Source organism: Cherax quadricarinatus, chromosome 51 (genome assembly GCF_038502225.1).
Source record: "Cherax quadricarinatus isolate ZL_2023a chromosome 51, ASM3850222v1, whole genome shotgun sequence".
In the NCBI taxonomy this organism is placed as follows: domain Eukaryota; kingdom Metazoa; phylum Arthropoda; class Malacostraca; order Decapoda; family Parastacidae; genus Cherax; species Cherax quadricarinatus.
Window position 1 is genome coordinate 1,766,433 of NC_091342.1, and position 8,333 is coordinate 1,774,765.

The 8,333-nt window shown below is 51.2% G+C and overlaps 1 long non-coding RNA gene across 1 annotated transcript in view; it reads right to left on the reverse strand.

The window, feature by feature from the left end:
• LOC138854168 (uncharacterized) overlaps positions 1 to 6,183 on the reverse strand; it is an 87,394-nt gene extending 81,211 nt beyond the window's left edge. The window contains exon 1 of the long non-coding RNA XR_011393392.1: positions 5,816 to 6,183. This is a non-coding gene — a long non-coding RNA (uncharacterized lncRNA). The remainder of the gene's footprint in view (positions 1 to 5,815) is intronic.
• Between the last annotated feature and the right edge of the window lie 2,150 nt (positions 6,184 to 8,333).

Consider the following 8,333-nt stretch of genomic DNA (forward strand, 5'->3'; position numbering starts at 1 on the left):
AGAGTGGGAGGGGCCAGCGTGTGGACGAGTGTGAGGGGCCAGAGTGAGGGAGAGTGTGAGGGGACAGAGTGAGGGAGAGTGTGAGGGGACAGAGTGAGGGAGAGTGTGAGGGGACAGAGTGAGGAAGAGTGTGAGGGGACAGAGTGAGGGAGAGTGTGAGGGGACAGAGTGAGGGAGAGTGTGAGGGGACAGAGTGAGGTAGAGTGTGAGGGGACAGAGTGAGGGAGAGTGTGAGGGGACATAGTGAGGAAGAGTGTGAGGGGACAGAGTGAGGAAGAGTGTGAGGGGACAGAGTGAGGAAGAGTGTGAGGGGACAGAGTGAGGGAGTGTGTGAGGGACAGAGTGAGGGAGTGTGTGAGGGGACAGAGTGAGGGAGAGTGTGAGGGGACAGAGTGAGGGAGATTGTGAGGGGACAGAGTGAGGGAGAGTGTGATGGGACAGAGTGAGGGAGAGTGTGAGGGGACAGAGTGAGGGAGAGTGTGAGGGGACAGAGTGAGGGAGAGTTTGAGGGGACAGGGTGTGGGAGAGTGTGAGGGGACAGAGTGAGGGAGAGTTTGAGGGGACAGAGTGAGGGAGAGTGTGAAGGGACAGAGTGAGGGAGAGTGTGTGGGGACAGAGTGAGGGAGAGTGTGAGGGGACAGAGTGAGGGAGAGTGTGAGGGGACAGAGTGAGGGAGAGTGTGAGGGGACAGAGTGAGGGAGAGTGTGAGGGGACAGAGTGAGGAAGAGTGTGAGGGGACAGAGTGAGGGAGAGTGTGAGTGGACAGAGTGAGGGAGAGTGTGAGGGGACAGAGTGAGGGAGAGTGTGAGGGGACAGAGTGAGGGAGAGTGTGAGGGGACAGAGTGAGGGAGAGTGTGAGGGGACAGAGTGAGGAAGAGTGTGAGGGGACAGAGTGAGGGAGTGTGTGAGGGGACAGAGTGAGGGAGAGTGTGAGGGGACAGTGTGAGGGAGAGTGTGAGGGGACAGAGTGAGGAAGAGTGTGAGGGGACAGAGTGAGGGAGTGTGTGAGGGGACAGAGTGAGGGAGAGTGTGAGGGGACAGAGTGAGGGAGTGTGTGAGGGGACAGAGTGAAGGAGTGTGTGAGGGGACAGAGTGAGGTAGAGTGTGAGGGGACAGAGTGAGGGAGAGTGTGAGGGGACAGAGTGAGGGAGAGTGTGAGGGGACAGAGTGAGGGAGAGTGTGAGGGGACAGAGTGAGGAAGAGTGTGAGGGGACAGAGTGAGGGAGAGTGTGAGGAGACAGAGTGAGGAATAGTGTGAGGGGACAGAGTGAGGGAGAGTTTGACGGGACAGAGTGAGGGAGAGTGTGAAGGGACAGAGTGAGGGAGAGTGTGAGGGGACAGAGTGAGGGAGAGTGTGAGGGGACAGAGTGAGGGAGAGTGTGAGGGGACAGAGTGAGGAAGAGTGTGAGGGGACAGAGTGAGGGAGAGTGTGAGGGGACAGAGTGAGGGAGAGTGTGAGGGGACAGAGTGAGGAAGAGTGTGAGGGGACAGAGTGAGGGAGAGTGTGAGGGGACAGAGTGAGGAAGAGTGTGAGGGGACAGAGTGAGGAAGAGTGTGAGGGGACAGAGTGAGGAAGAGTGTGAGGGGACAGAGTGAGGGAGTGTGTGAGGGACAGAGTGAGGGAGTGTGTGAGGGGACAGAGTGAGGGAGAGTGTGAGGGGACAGAGTGAGGAAGATTGTGAGGGGACAGAGTGAGGGAGAGTGTGATGGGACAGAGTGAGGGAGAGTGTGAGGGGACAGAGTGAGGGAGAGTGTGAGGGGACAGAGTGAGGGAGAGTTTGAGGGGACAGAGTGTGGGAGAGTGTGAGGGGACAGAGTGAGGGAGAGTTTGAGGGGACAGAGTTAGGGAGAGTGTGAAGGGACAGAGTGAGGGAGAGTGTGAGGGACAGAGTGAGGGAGAGTGTGAGGGGACAGAGTGAGGGAGAGTGTGAGGGGACAGAGTGAGGGAGAGTGTGAGGGGACAGAGTGAGGGAGAGTGTGAGGGGACAGAGTGAGGAAGAGTGTGAGGGGACAGAGTGAGGGAGAGTGTGAGTGGACAGAGTGAGGGAGAGTGTGAGGGGACAGAGTGAGGGAGAGTGTGAGGGGACAGAGTGAGGGAGAGTGTGAGGGGACAGAGTGAGGGAGAGTGTGAGGGGACAGAGTGAGGAAGAGTGTGAGGGGACAGAGTGAGGGAGTGTGTGAGGGGACAGAGTGAGGGAGAGTGTGAGGGGACAGAGTGAGGGAGAGTGTGAGGGGACAGAGTGAGGAAGAGTGTGAGGGGACAGAGTGAGGGAGTGTGTGAGGGGACAGAGTGAGGGAGAGTGTGAGGGGACAGAGTGAGGGAGTATGTGAGGGGACAGAGTGAAGGAGTGTGTGAGGGGACAGAGTGAGGGAGAGTGTGAGGGGACAGAGTGAGGGAGAGTGTGAGGGGACAGAGCGAGGGAGAGTGTGAGGGGACAGAGTGAGGGAGAGTGTGAGGGGACAGAGTGAGGGAGAGTGTGAGGGGACAGAGTGAGGGAGAGTTTGAGGGGACAGGGTGAGGGAGAGTGTGAGGGGACAGAGTGAGGGAGAGTTTGAGGGGAAAGAGTGATGGAGAGTGTGAGGGGACAGAGTGAGGGAGAGTGTGAGGGGACAGAGTGAGGGAGAGTGTGAGGGGACAGAGTGAGGGAGAGTGTGAGGGGACAGAGTGAGGGAGAGTTTGAGGGGACAGGGTGAGGGAGAGTGTGAGGGGACAGAGTGAGGGAGAGTTTGACGGGACAGAGTGAGGGAGAGTGTGAAGGGACAGAGTGAGGGAGAGTGTGAGGGGACAGAGTGAGGGAGAGTGTGAGGGGACAGAGTGAGGGAGAGTGTGAGGGGACAGAGTGATGGAGAGTGTGAGGGGACAGAGTGAGGGAGAGTGTGAGGGGACAGAGTGAGGGAGAGTGTGAGGGGACAGAGTGAGGGAGAGTGTGAGGGGACAGAGTGAGGGAGAGTTTGAGGGGACAGGGTGAGGGAGAGTGTGAGGGGACAGAGTGAGGGAGAGTTTGAGGGGACAGAGTGAGGGAGAGTGTGAAGGGACAGAGTGAGGGAGAGTGTGAGGGGACAGAGAGAGGGAGAGTGTGAGGGGACAGAGTGAGGGAGAGTGTGAGGGGACAGAGTGAGGGAGAGTGTGAGGGGACAGAGTGAGGGAGAGTGTGAGGGGGCAGAGTGAGGGAGAGTGTGAGGGGACAGAGTGAGGGAGAGTGTGAGGGGACAGAGTGAGGGAGAGTGTGAGGGGACAGAGTGAGGGAGAGTGTGAGGGGACAGAGTGATGGAGAGTGTGAGGGGACAGAGTGAGGGAGAGTGTGAGTGGACAGAGTGAGGGAGAGTGTGAGGGGACAGAGTGAGGGAGAGTGTGAGGGGACAGAGTGATGGAGAGTGTGAGGGGACAGAGTGAGGGAGAGTGTGAGTGGACAGAGTGAGGGAGAGTGTGAGGGGACAGAGTGATGGAGAGTGTGAGGGGACAGAGTGATGGAGAGTGTGAGGGGACAGAGTGAGGGAGAGTGTGAGGGGACAGAGTGAGGGAGAGTGTGAGGGGACAGAGTGATGGAGAGTGTGAGGGGACAGAGTGAGGGAGAGTGTGAGTGAGGCCTCGTGTTTCAGGCTTCGCTTCCATATACGGCATGGAGGAAGCTGCTGCCAAAATTAGTTGCTGGCCCTGGTGCCCCGACTCTCTCTCTCTCTCTCTCTCTCCCCTACCCCTCTCTCCCTCTCTCTCTCTCTCTCCCTCCCTCTCTCTTTTCCCTTTTTCATATTAGCGTAAACAGAAACTACAATATTTCCCATACACTCCATAGTTACAAAACATATTCGACCATCGCTTTTGTCAAGACAATGTTAGACAGGTGGCAACTATATTGTAGGTCACTGTGTTTGTTAGTGTTTCCTCAGACCCTGAGTTAGTCTGTTTTTACCTCTACACTTATTCCAACCCTCCAACTTCATGTTTATTTTCTTCAGTGTGAGATGTCAAGAAGAGAAAAGAGGAAGAGAAAGAGAGAGAGACAGAAAGAACGGTGCCCATAAACACACACACACACACACACACACACACACACACACACACACACCAGGGGTCGAAGTATCAGAATGGGGGAGTGTATTAAATGGGGTCCCATAACTATCAACATTCGTACATATGCTATGCCTAAAATACATTAACAACCTTCTAGATGGGATCGAGTCCTGTAGGTCACATGTGCTGATGTAACTAATGAACAGAATTAAAGAAGACAACTCCAGGAAGTCCTCGACACACTGCAAATGTGGCTAAATAAGTTACCTTTCGAGTTCATTTCAAATAAATGACATAAGGGTGAAAATAGCACCCGACACAACTCCATAATTTCACAAACGGTATAACATCAGCGATATATGCAAGATTACCAAACATCAAAACAGCATTCAGGAACTTGAACAAAGAATCCTTCTGAAGTTTATATGTGACATATGTCAGGCAAGTCATTGAGTACACGGCTCCATCATTGAGTCCAAAGGGTTGCAGCCGTGCTAATACCAGAACTGAAGAGAATACACAATAATGCGAAGTTGGCGGCTAGGACAAGGGCAGACACGATCGCAACATACAAAATCCTAACAGAAGTTGCTGTGATAGTTATGTACACTGTACAGGCCTAGCTGACATCAGTGACATACTGTATAGAAAGCCCCTTGTTATGCAGAGTATCTCGGACAAATTAGGTTAGTTTTGTCCCAGGTATACTCCAGGATGCGACCCACACCAGTCGACTAACACCCATATACCTGTTTGACTGATGGGTGAACAGGGGCAGCAGGTGTGTTAAGGAAACACGTTCTAACGTTTCCACCCATACCGGGATCGAACCACAGACCTCAATGTGTCAGCTGAGTGCGCTAGCACGGGATTTAAAAGGTCGGGATCAACGAGACACAGGTGGAAGGTGGAGAAACAGTTGAACCAAAGGGATGTCAGGAAGTATTTATTTAGTCTAAGGGTGGTTGAAAAGTGGAATGAGTTGGATCAGGCAGTAATGGGTGAAAACTCAGATTGTAAGAGCAAAATATGTTAAGGGCCAAGCGGCCAGGAATCAGAGATGCCGAAGAAAACAGTATAGGAGACAGGAGCAGTCTCGACACCCGTAAATACAACTAGGTGGCCCGGTGGCCTGGTGGCTAAAGCTCCGGCTTCACACACGGAGGGCCCGGGTTCGATTCCCGGCGGGTGGAAACATTTCGACACGTTTCCTTACACCTGTTGTCCTGTTCACCTAGCAGCAAATAGGTACCTGGGTGTTAGTCGACTGGTGTGGGTCGCATCCTGGGGGACAAGATTAAGGACCCCAATGGAAATAAGTTAGACAGTCCTCGATGACGCACTGACTTTCTTGGGTTATCCTGGGTGGCTAACCCTCCGGGGTTAAAAATCCGAACGAAATCTTATCTTATCTTATCTCTTAGGTGAGTACATCCACTCTTCCTTCCCTCCCTCCCTCTCTCTCTCTCCCTTCCCACTCCCTCCCTCCTTTCTTCCTTCACATTGCATTACATCAACTGCTTTGTGTAATAGCATTCTTCATGTACGTACACTCCAGTATAGGTACATTCTTCACGTACACTCCAGTATAGGTATATTCTTCACGTACACTCCAGTATAGGTACATTCTTCACGTACACTCCAGTATAGGTACATTCTTCACGTGCACTCCAGTATAGGTACATTCTTCACGTACACTCCAGTATAGGTACATTCTTCACGTACACTCCAGTATAGGTACATTCTTCACGTACACTCCAGTATAGGTACATTCTTCACGTACACTCCAGTATAGGTACATACTTCACATACACTGGAGTAGTTACAGACACGATGTTCCAACAATGTTGTAGCTGCGACTGGCTCTTGAAAGGAGTCTCTTCTCACCTCATTTATTTTTCATTAGTAATTATGTGTTATTGCTGCAATTTTGTTCTCTGCTCTTGATTAATTTTCTGTAATTGTTTGGCGGTTCACTTTGACTGGTTAACTGGGATTAAAGTCTGTCCTGACACGAGGGTCATTAAGGTCTGCGTGGCACCTCCTCACCACCAGTCATGAATACTTTAATAACCTCATAAACCTACAAATGTGGGCCTATGGAGGTTAAAGTAAACTTTAAGTGTGGGTGTCACACACACACACACACACACACACACACACACACAATATATATATATATATATATATATATATATATATATATATATATATATATATATATATATATATATGTGTGTGTGTGTGTGTGTGTGTGTGTGTATGTGTGTCTATAAGGTCACAGTAGGATTCGACTCCACTACGTTGAGACTGGCAAGGCCCCCAAGTGACGCTTTACACCACTCAGCCACAAATGCCTCAAAAGCTGGGCAGCCTGGTTTACAAGCCGTTTCTTCCCAGCCCGGGCCCACCAGTGAACCCCCAAGTATGATTTGAAGCCATATCATTCTCTTCACAAGTGATATTACATCAATGCGCCTTGTTTCTACCCGCCTGTTTCTGCATGGTCCATTGATATGAAAATCGTTGCAGGCACTCCCACGCCAGGCACTGCAGGCACTCCCACGCCAGGAGCTGCAGGCACCCCTACTTCAGGCACTGCCACGCCAGGCGCTGCAGGTTGGCACCCTGGCATTAGCACGCCAGGCGCTTGCAGTCACTTTGGCACTCCGAGGCCAGACTTGGCCTTGCGGTGCCGCGCCTCGCGTCTCCCAATATAAAACGAGCCATCATGAAACTGTTACAAACTGCAGCTGGTGTTGTAATTAAATTATTTCAAACCGCCTCTCTAGTTATTTATCGGCAGGCGTGAGATTTATGGTTGGCGTGGGATTTGTTATGGTAGGAGTGGGATTTATGGTGGGCGTGGGATTTATTACGGTGGGAGTGGGATTTATGGTGGGCGTGGGATTTGTTACTGTAGACGTGGGAGTTATGATAGGCATAGGATTTGTTAAGGTATTCGTGGGAATTATGGTAGGCACGGGATTTCTTATGGTAGGCGTTGGATTTGTTATGATTTGCGTAGAATTTATGGTAGGCGTGGGATTTAAGGTAGGCGTGGGATTTATGGTGGGCGTAGGATTTCATATGGTGGGCGTGGAATTTGCGTGTGGCCGCTGGATTTGTATGACTGAAGTCGGTGGTGGTGTTGATGATCTGGTAGCAGAAGGCTAAACTCCTCTAGTACATATCAGTCATATATAACAACCACAGGTGATGATTTAGATACATGTGCAACATCTGGGTATCTTTAGAATATAATTGCATGATGGAATATAGACTTTCGCCATCCGTTGACTTTATCACTATAATTCATGGACATAATCTGAAGACTGTAGAAGTACGTACAGAAGACAGTGGAAGATGACGCAATGAGTCCCTCAGCTTAGTGAATATTGGTTAAACACAGACCTATACATCAAGAACACGCTGGTAGAAACCCAGACCAGTTCATCAGGAGCACGCTGGTAGAAACCCAGACCAGTTCATCAGGAACACGTTGGTAGAAACCCAGACCAGTTCATCAAGAACACGCTGGTAGAAACCCAGACCAGTTCATCAAGAACACGCTGGTAGAAACCCAGACCAGTTCATCAGGAACACGCTGGTAGAAACCCAGACCAGTTCATCAAGAACACGCTGGTAGAAACCCAGACCAGTTCATCAGAACACGCTGGTAGAAACCCAGACCAGTTCATCAGAACACGCTGGTAGAAACCCAGACCAGTTCATAAAGAACACGCTGGTAGAAACCCAGACCAATTCATCAGGAACACGCGGGTAGAAACCCAGACCAGTTCATCAGGAACACGCTGGTAGAAATCCAGACCAGTTCATCAAGAACACGCTGGTAGAAACCCAGACCAGTTCATCAAGAACACGCTGGTAGAAACCCAGACCAGTTCATCAGAACACGCTGGTAGAAACCCAGACCAGTTCATAAAGAACACGCTGGTAGAAACCCAGACCAATTCATCAGGAACACGCGGGTAGAAACCCAGACCAGTTCATCAGGAACACGCTGGTAGAAACCCAGACCAGTTCATCAAGAACACGCTGGTAGAAACCCAGACCAGTTCATCAAGAACACGCTGGTAGAAACCCAGACCAGTTCATCAGAACACGCTGGTAGAAACCCAGACCAGTTCATCAGAACACGCTGGTAGAAACCCAGACCAGTTCATCAGAACACGCTGGTAGAAACCCAGACCAGTTCATCAAGAACACGCTGGTAGAAACCCAGACCAGTTCATCAAGAACACGCTGGTAGAAACCCAGACCAGTTCATCAGGAGCACGCTGGTAGAAACCCAGACCAG